This window comes from Pinus tabuliformis, chromosome 2_1 (genome assembly GCF_031772625.1).
Source record: "Pinus tabuliformis cultivar Carrire ecotype Pingquan chromosome 2_1, CPIR1, whole genome shotgun sequence".
In the NCBI taxonomy this organism is placed as follows: domain Eukaryota; kingdom Viridiplantae; phylum Streptophyta; class Pinopsida; order Pinales; family Pinaceae; genus Pinus; species Pinus tabuliformis.
This window is the reverse complement of record NC_142299.1, coordinates 693,921,924-693,930,374: the sequence shown is the minus strand read 5'-3', so window position 1 is coordinate 693,930,374 and position 8,451 is coordinate 693,921,924. Positions and strand designations below refer to the sequence as shown.

The 8,451-nt window shown below is 35.5% G+C and overlaps 1 pseudogene; it reads right to left on the bottom strand.

Annotated features, from left to right (window-relative positions):
• Window positions 1–6,560: 6,560 nt before the first annotated feature.
• On the bottom strand, window positions 6,561–7,238 carry LOC149202491 (uncharacterized; annotated as a pseudogene).
• Window positions 7,239–8,451: the final 1,213 nt, after the last annotated feature.

Sequence of the window (8,451 nt, the reverse complement as noted above, 5' to 3'; positions counted from 1 at the left end):
AAAAGCGAGTCGCCAACAATTTGAACAAGGACGATCGCTGGAGAATCAATAAAAATTGGATCCCCGTTTTCTCGAATTTCTCTTCTCCTCAAATTCTTTCTTTTTCACACACACATTGTTTATTTTTATTTTCAATAGATATTTTATTAATTTAATGTTTTATTCTTAATTTATATATTTTTCTAACTTTTAATTTTATCTTTTTCTCTTAATATTTTATTATCTTAATCTTCTAAAAACAATATTAATATTCATCCTAGAGTATTAGTATAATATCCTTAATATTCTTATAATATCCTTAATATTCTTAACCCTATATTATTTGTCCTTAATATTTCCCATTAATAATAATATTAATATAATATATTTTCATATTTTTATTTATTATTATTATATTTTATCTTTTCATTATTTTTAGCTTTAGTATTATCTTCCCTTAAATATTTATTCCATTGTATATTATTTTTTCTTATTTTTATCCTAATTATCCTTAATACTATATTATTATTACCCTAATACCATCTTACCCTCATTTAATATCATAAATAATTATGATAATTGTCTATATTGAATCATTATTACTTCCTAAAGTGATTTTAATATATTTTAATAATTATTATTTCTTAATAATTATTTTGATTTATTTTAACAATTTTTCTAATGGTCATTTTTCCTCCATCTTATCGTCATGATGATAAACCACATTAGTTGATTCAAAACGCAAATAACTCTCCTATGATAAATCCTGAAGACATTTCTCAAAATAATTCTTCAAAAAAACCTACATTCATATAACTAACAATCAAATAAACTAAAATAATTTAAAAAATAGAAATCATAACAAATTAATATAAAAAAAAATATGCAATATACTTTGATACATTAGATACATTAAATACATTAAAAGTGAAAAATACATTTAAAAAATAAAAAATAAAATAAAATTTGGTTAAAACAAAGGTAGGCATTCCGGAAGCCCTAAGCCCCTCAAGAAAGTTAATCTTGAACCCCTAATAAAATTAGAAAACCAAAACCTAAGCTTGAAGACTAAGAAAAAATAGAAAGCAAAACCTGTAAATAATGTATTTGCCTTTCTATAATTAACAATGGAGATAATTTATGTTTTTAGTGAATGTTATACATTTTTGTCCAAAGAGACAAAGAGACAGAACGGAGAAAGTTAATCTTGAACCCCGAATAAAAATAGAAAACTAAAACCTAAGATGGAAAACTAAGAAAAAATAGAAAACAAAAACCTGTAAATGATATATTTGCCTTTCTATAATTAACAATGGAGATATTTTTTGTTTATAGTGAATGCTATACATTTTTGTGCAAAGAGACAGAACATAGGAGAAAAATTAGAAAACAAAAAGCTGAAAATAAGATATTTGCCTTTTTCTATGGAGATTTTTTTTGTGATGCTATACATTTTTGTCCAAAGAGAGCTTAGGAAAAAAATTAGAAAACAAAAACTTGTAAATAAAGTATTTACATTTTTCTATAAGTAACTATAGAAATATTTGTTTTTAGTTAACAATGGAGATATTTTTTTATCTATACATTTTTGTCCAAAGAGATATAGTAGAGGAGAAAAATTAGAAAACAAAAACTTGTAAATTATTTATTTGTTTTTTAAGATATTTTTTGTTTTTAGTTAACAATGGAGATATATAAATGCAGAGGAGTTTCTTTGTTGGAGGAGTCCATCAACATCGTTGGCATATGCATAATTGAAAATTTTTCCTTTTCACTTATACAATACAGTTTGAGTGGTCTAATAGTTAAATACAATTTGAGTGGCCTAATAGTTAATAGCATGTGTTTTTTAAATAGTCCCAAATTCAAAACTACAAAAATAAAAATATATATACTTTTATATATTTAGCAATCAAATCACGACATGGGAATGGATCTTATACACCAAAATATCTGGATTAATAATGACATAAAACTATATAATAATAAATAATAATTCAAACACCGCTTCCCTTATTCATTCGTTTGGACTTTTAACCAATAGCCAATATACGTACTCACTTCAAAACCAAGTGCGTACAGATTCTGTTTAATCCAAGTGGGATTTGAAACCCTTCGTCCATATTTTTGTTTTTACATCTATTTATGGGGATGTTTTGAGTTGGGTTTTAGCTATTTACTGATTTGAGTGTGGTTTGTTCGGTTGTAATAATGTGTTTTTAGGAGTGCAGAGGAGCTGCAGCTGGTGATTTGAGTGTGGTTTGTTCGGTTGTAATAATGTGTTTTGAGGAGTGCAGAGGAGCTGGAGAAGGCTTTGGGTTTTTTTTTTTTTTTTTTTTGGGTCATTACATACAACAGGTTGCTGTGATTTTGTGATAAATAGAGGTTGCTGTGATTACTAGTGTCCAGCATATAAAATCCTATTCCGTAGAGGGTTCTTCCCAGCTGTGCCACCAAATAGAAACAAATTTGTTCCCACAGTGGTACAGCTGTGGCTGTCCCTCGGAGAGGGTGGGGGTTCCTTTCACCATAGGCTTACTCCATGTCTACTTGCCTAAACCCGCAAATAAAACCCAAAAGCCCAAAAACATCAGCATCGGTTTCAGCCCACCTCCGAAGTGATCACAAAAACATCAGCATCGGTTTCAGCCCACCTCCGAAGTGATCAAGACTCTGCACATTGATCAGCCTTCATCATATGGGTATAAGTTCAAACATTCAAAAACATAACATGTCACTAGAAAACAAGAATGGCTACATGGCCTTACCGGAATCCAAGACATGAACACCGTTTGTCTGGTAATTGTCCTTGCCATATCCACCAAAAACATAGTCATTCTTGACCGACCTACCAAGGTCTGAAACTTACCCCGGATGTTGCTGCTTCTACTCATCAACAATTTGTTGATGACACAATGCTGCAGGGCATTCCAACGGTCAAGGAAGCCAGGGCTTTCAAACAAATCCTGAAAGACTTCGCTTTGGCCGCTGGTACAAAGGTAAGCCTTGACAAATCAAAGGTGTTTTTTTTCAATACTGATATTGCTATTCAGAGGAACCTCACCAGAATCCTCAGGTTTTAAAGGGATGAGTGACCTTCCAAGTACCATGGAATGCCTCTTACTGACAAGCCTCTGAGCAAGGGGGTGTGGGATCCAGTAACTAATAAACTTCAGGATAAAGCTAGGAAATGGACCTGTAGGTCTTTGAATTTGTGGGGCCTCTGGTGCTTACAAAGGCTATCGTATAGGCTATACCCATTTTCATGTTTTCATCTCTTCCTGTTCCCAAAGGAGTTATGCAACAAATCAAGAGTATTCAACGAGATTTTCTTTGGGGCAAAGGGGAAGAGAAAAAGAAGTGGGCTTTGATAGCTTGGGACAAGCTCTGCAAACCTAAGGCCCATGGTGGTTTGGGGCTTCATGACCCTAAAATCCTCAACAGAGTATCAGGAGCCAAACTTTGGTGGAGGTGGCTCAAGGAATCAACAACCCCTTGGGCCAAGCTTTGGAAGCAGAAATATGCAAATAATTGGCAGGAGAGGGATCATATTAGAATGTCAAGGATTATCAAGGGCTCCCACATTTGGAACCTTGCTTGGGAGAATAGAGGCATTGTCCAGCAGCATAGTTTCTGGGAGATCAGAGCTGGGAACCTCGCACGGTTTTGGGAGGATAACTGGAAGCAGGAACCAAATTTGTTTAGATAAGAACTAACTTCTCTCAGAAATGACACTGACAACAAAGTTTTACTTATGGTAAGTGACTTCTGGGATCAGGTAATGGACAATGGTAAATGGAGAATGTGGAAGAATCTTGGATATAGTGAAGAGAGCCCTTTGAAGGCCTGGGTGGATTCCCTTGCTCTTGACTTGGAGAAGAGGAAGATTTTGGTGTCTTCCTCGTCTGACCAACTGAGATGGGGTCAAAACACCGAAGGCACCTTTAACCTCAAAGAAGCTAAACGCATGGCCCTGGGTTTTGATTATCCAAACCCTGATCAGGTTTGGAATGACCTTTGGCAGAACCCGCAATGGATGAAAATCAAGTTGTTTATGTGGTTGGTTCACCAAAAGAAAATTATCGCATGTGAGAATCTTTTGAAAAGCGGATTTGTTGGCCCATCCAAATGCCATCTATGTGGTTTATAGGAGGAGAAGATAGAGCATTTATTAAACCTTTGCCCCTTCACCTCTACCTTGTGGGATTGGGCGGCCTCAGTCTTCAGGCAAACTGACAGGGATAAACTTAGCACCACCAGCACTTTGAAGAATTGGAGGAAAGACTTCTCAGGTAATGAAATCATTAACAAGGCTTGGAATATGATTCCAGGATTTATTATCTAAAATTTCTGGAAAGAACACAATGGCAGGATTTTCAAGAACAAAATAGACTTGACCCAAAATATTATTATCCAAATTTTACGACAACTCAAAGATACAATAGGAGGCCTTATGTGGAAAATTCCTAAGGACTCCCCTTCACCCCAGGATGCTCACATACTGATGCAGTTGGGTCTCCATTCTCTGATTCCCAAAGGCACTGTCAAGGGTGTGAGCGAAACAACTGTTAGTAAAGATATCTGGCAGCCTCTTCCTCATGGTTTTTTGAAAATCAATATAGACGGGGCCTCTAAGGGCAACCTAGGGATGGCTGGTTTTGGCGGTGTCATAAGAGATGAGCAGGGGTGCATAAAGGATATATTCCACAGTCATTTTGGGACTGCCACTAATAACATGGCGAAGCTCATGGCCTTAGAGCAATGCCTGGAAATCCTGAGGGGGTCAAATTTACACAATGCCATCATTGAAGCTGACTTAGAATTGGTCATTAATGCGGCCAAGAAAATGTGTAATGGAACGACACCTAGAAAAGTGTCGAAACATTGGAGGCTCTCGTAGGTTTTCCAGCGTATTAATTCCCACTTGCAAACCCTGCGAACTATCAGTTTCGTTCATGTGCGAAGAAAAGCCAATATGTTAGCTAATCGTCTGGAGAATGAAGGAGTGCTATGTAAGGAAATCTACATTCGGTATAACTGGGATTCTATACCCTCTGGTAAAATGAGTGAAGATTTTCATCGACAGGCTGCCAAAGACATGACAGACTTCCAAACCATGAATAATGAGCAAGAAATCCTTGAGCCTGTTTGTAGTGCCGCAGTAAATCCTAACCGATGTTCCCACAGTCAATGCTTACGACAGGTGTTGAGTATGTGCTAAACATCGTGCTAGTTGAAGGGCCGCAGGCCATAAGAGGTGATGACCTTCATTATCAAATGGATATTGGGCTGCAACATGGTCAGAGGTTAAGTCTAAGAGCAGACCCGAATTTTTTTATAGACCAAGGTTATAATCTTTATCGACTCCATGAAGCGGGTAAATGTGCACATGTTTCTGAAGCGATGTCATGAGGACCATCAGATCAAATGGGTTTTGATCGACGGTGCAGGATCACCGTGCAACTCTGTTGATCGGAGAGAATATCAACTGTCCAATTGAAGGTAAGATCGACGGTGGAGATTGAGTGATAAGACTAGCGGGAGTAGGAAAGCGCGGAAGTCCTTCAGCCTCCCTGAAGTGCCGCACTAAATCCAAACCGTCAATTCCACAATTAATGCTTACATCATAGCTAAACTACGAGTGTTGAGTTTGTGGTAAACAACGTGCTAGTTGAAGGGTTGCAGGACATAGGTTTGGATGGCCTTCGTTTTCAATTGGATATTGGGTTTTAAATTGGTCAGAGGTCAAGTCTTATAGTGGACCCGAAGTTTTTCATAGACCAATGGTACAATATTTATTGGGTCCGTAAAGCGGGTAAATGCTGCGCAAGTTTCTGTAGCGATCCCTTGAGGACCGTCAGATCAAATGGGTTGTGATCTACAGAGCAGGATCACCATGCAACTCTATTGATTGGAGAGAATTTCAACTGTCCGATTAAAGGAAAGATCGATGGTGGAGATTGAGTGTTAAGAACTTCGGTTTTGTGTATTGTTAACCATGTTGGTTGTTTGTTGTTGGTTTTTACACTTGTAAAGACGTGTACCATATGTAATCCTTTTTTGGTTAATTGAAGGCTCCACTCTTACTTGACCAAAATAATAATATATATATATATATATATATTAAAAAGAAAATAATAATATATATATATATATATATATATTAAAAAGAAAATAATAATAATAATAATTTTATTTTTAATATATATATATATGAAGGCAAAAGAAACAATTTGAGAAGAAGAGAAATTCAAGAAAATGCGGATCCAATATCTATTGATTCTCCATCCATCGTCCTTGTATAGATTGTTGGTGGCTCGCTTTTCAATCTCAATTGCCTCTCTAAGCTTTCTATGATGAAAATGAGATATCCTAGCTAGGATAGAAGCATCCTCAATGCAAATGTGATGCTTTGTTTTGACCGAATGTTCAGCAAGAGCTGAAGCACGAGAGCGATTATGTCTAATGTCTGCAACGTGCTCCTAGATTCTACGCTTGATAGACTAACCAATTTCACCTATATAAGGTTTCTTGCAAGAAAAAGGGATCATGTAGACCCCCTTAGTGTTAGAGGGATCAATTCAGTATTTGATAGACTCGAGGGAGGATTTTATAGTATTAAGCGGCTTAAAGGTTCTAGAGATATTATTTTTCTTAAGAATGTGAGCCAAATTATCTGTTGTGTCTGTTATTCCTTGAATAAAGGGAATGTGAACATTGTCAATAGAATCATTAGGATTAACTTTAGTTGTAGGTCCTTTCGGCGCTTTTTGGAAGGTTTTCTTGCCTTGATGCTTACTATAACCGTTGTTCATAAAAACCTCTAGAAGATGAGACTTCTCATCACTGATGTGAGAATCATCATAGATCTTGAGGGCTCTGGTAGCAAGGGTGTTTAAAACACCAAATTTTTTAGCCTAGTGGTGATGGAAATTAGTATGGAGATATTGTTCAGTATGAGTTTTCTTGCAAAAGACCTGATGGGAGATAGAGCCATCATCTTTCCTAGTGATGAGGACATCAAGAAAGGGAATGTTGCCATCAACTTCAATCTCCATATTAAATTTAATAAATTCAGAAAGGTTGTTAAGATGTTGCTTAAAGATTTCAAGATTTTCCTGACCGTGGGGCCAAATGATGAAGGTATCATCCACATACCTTTTCCAAAGCTTAGGTTGAAAGGGAGCAGAAGCTAAGGCTTTAGCCTCAAAATCTTCCATGAATAGATTTGCTACAATTGGTGAGAGAGGGGATCCCATAGAAACTCCACAAGTTTGCTCATAATTTTCATCTTAAAAGCTGAAGAAAGTAGATTTTAAGCAAATGCTGACCAATTTGCTTGTATTAGGATTAATAATGTTGTTGATGATGTCAATAGATTCATTAATGGGGATCTTAGTAAAAGGAGAAACAACATCAAAACTGACCAAAATATCATTAGGCTCTAGCTTAAAATCTTTAATTTCATTAATGAAAGAATAATACTCCTTGACGAAAGAGTGAGTATTACCAACGAGAGGCTTAAGCCTCAAGGCTAAATGCTTAGCAAGAAGATAAGTAGGACCACCAATTGTATTAACAATAAGTCTCAAAGGGGCACCTTCTTTATGGATTTTTGGAAGGCCATAGATCTGAGGATTGAGGGGTTGCTCTCAATGAGCCTTTTACTAATAGTGCAACAAACATTATTCAACATAATAGCGTTGGAGATATCGTTATAAATTTTAGAAAGAGGATTTTTGCTAAGCTTTTTATAACTACAATTGTTGGAGAGGTAGTCCAACATTTTATCAATGTAATCCTTTTTATCAAGGATGACAATTGCACCTCGTTTGTCAGCTTTAATAACAACAATATCCTGGTTATTGTTAAGGGATTTAGGGGAAATGAACTCTTGGCTAGAGATATTGCATCTAGGTGCTTTTGATTTCCAAAGAATAATAGAAAAATCCTGTCTAATAACCTCCTTGAGTTGATCAGGAATGTCCTTAAGACCATACTCAATATTGCACAAAATATCCTGAATAAGAATTTTGCGAGGAGAAATGGAAAAAATCAAACCTTTCTCTAGACAACATTGAGTATGGTGATCAATAGTAAAGCTAAAAACATTGACCACTCTTCTTCCAGGAGATTGAAATTTAGGTCTAGGAGGCGGAGGGATAGAAGATAAATTACAATAACTAGAAATAGGGAATAAACTATTGTTAGGAGGATTAGGGTTAGAATTAGACTTGAAAGATAGATTATATATAGGAGAATTAAGATATTTGTTAGAATTGGAAGAGGAAACGATAGAATTAGAGGAAGATTCGATATTAGGGATAAAAATAGAAGAAGAAGCAATATCTGAATTCAATTAGGAATTAAGAAATATAGATGAAGAACGAAAAGTAGAAATATTAAATGAAATTAAATTAGAATTCAAAGAAGCATTAGTTGAAATATAATGAGAATTAGAAGAAGTATTAG